The sequence below is a fragment of the Orycteropus afer genome, unplaced genomic scaffold (genome assembly GCF_000298275.1).
Source record: "Orycteropus afer afer isolate SDZICR_OR568_19922 unplaced genomic scaffold, OryAfe1.0 scaffold00579, whole genome shotgun sequence".
In the NCBI taxonomy this organism is placed as follows: domain Eukaryota; kingdom Metazoa; phylum Chordata; class Mammalia; order Tubulidentata; family Orycteropodidae; genus Orycteropus; species Orycteropus afer.
The window spans coordinates 780,713-782,781 of NW_006922166.1; positions in this window are offsets into that span (position 1 = coordinate 780,713).

Sequence of the window (2,069 nt, forward strand, 5' to 3'; positions counted from 1 at the left end):
TGAGTTTACAATGACTTATGGGTAGAAAAGCCATACTAAATAATTTACTACACTGCTACCATATCACAGCTAACAACATAAGGATACCTGTAATCTCAAGGTATAGATGTAACAGCTGGGAAGGATTTCATAGCCAGCATTGACCACATTGTTACTTTTTATTGTCTTCAATCATATCATACAGTTAAATTTCTTAATATTATCCTAAGTTATTTTTGTTTCTTTTTCTTTATCTGATTCTTTATTTTACATTCATATCACTTTAATTCCAAGGACAAAAAGTAATCATTAATTACACATGTGGAGAGTATTACTTGATTTCTGAAATATGACTAAGAAATGAAAGTAATGAAGTCATGACATGATTGCATTCACAAGCGTTGTAAAGCTTGTTGAAATGTTCTTTCATAATTTTTCTCTAATTTGAGGGAGGAAAAATTCTCTGTCTTATTCAAACTTGAATTTCAGGCCTGATTTTTTTCTCCCTTTTCTGAATATGTGACTAGGAAGCCTCATGATATGATACAGGATTTTTGGTTTCTAGCAGTCCATGTTAGTATTTGATTCCTCTTGAAACACTGTAGTTGCATTTCAAAGGCAGGCAGGGATGATCATAGGACACCAGGAAAATCTAAAACCTCATCTTATATACGTTTTTTTAAAAATAGGTATTTATTTAAAGACTAAAACAAGAATGATCTAATTTAACCAGAAGCATCTTAACATAGTAAACAATTTATATATTGATGTCTAGTTAATCATAATTTATTTTATTATTGCTATTGAGAATATGCTCAGCAAAACATACACCAGTTAGACAATCTAATCAAAAACCAATATAAACTAGAAACTTTATATTGATTTTGTTTAGACACATTGGAATAATTTTTTAATTATAGAAGTCCACCAACATTTATGAAATTGTGATTCACAACTCACTTTTAAATACAGTGTTTAAAAATAATTGATTTAACTTAAGTATTATTTTAGAGCAGTTAGCTTTACTTCAGGCAATTAAGAAAAGTCCAAAGTGAGAGCGTAGACTTTGATGGGTTGGAATATAACCAAGTGCTGAATGTTTGTTTATTGAAGTGTTGCTTGAGGTGGATCAGTAAAGAACAAAATAGTAGAAACTAGAGAAAATTTCTGAAAAGGATGAGAGGAAAATAGGACATACATTTATTTAGAGTCCTAGTGCTAGTCAATGGGGGAATGAATGGCCAAGATACACTCTAACTCTGGCTGGAGGCAGAACACTTGTGAGAATGGGACCTGCATTTTTTATTGATAGGAGAATAAGCAAATAAAAAATAAAAAGTATCACATGTTGACTACTTTCTTAAACATTTTGCTGTCTGACCTTTGCTGTTTGATTATATAGTCCATAATGTTTCTTTGAATGATTTTTTTTTCTTAATTTTTACTTTTAGTGTGGCTAAACCTACACAACAAGAAATCACCAACTTAACAACTTCCATATTTACAGCTCAGAGACATAGATGAAATTTTTCATGTTGTGCCACCATTGTTGCCATCTTTTTTCCAAAATACTCCACCACTGTTAGCATAAACTCAGTACCCCTCAAAATAAAAGCTTCCCCTCTCCCCTTCCCTCCCACCTCTGGAAACCACCAATAATGTTTGATTTATATATGTTGTTGTTATGTGCCGTCAAGTCAGACCTGACTCATAGTGACCTCTCCTTAGGTTTCCGAGGCGGCATCACTACAGAAGTAGATTGCCCAACCCTATATATATATACATGTATGTATGTATGTATGTATGTATGTATATATATCCCCCCAACCTATCTAGAAATTTTCCCTCCTTTCTTCTTCAATCCCTAGTAACCAACAAAAAAGTTTTCTTCCATGTATAAGTCTTTCCCTGACTTTTTACAATAGTGGACTAATACAGTATTTTTTCTTCTGTGATTGACTTATTTCACTCAGCTTAATGTTCTCCAAGTTCATCCATGTTATGTCGTGTTCTGCAGATTATTGACAAGTATAAATTTTTTATGCTATTTTTTTATGTTTTTTCTGCACTATTGCTAATTTCTTTGTTCC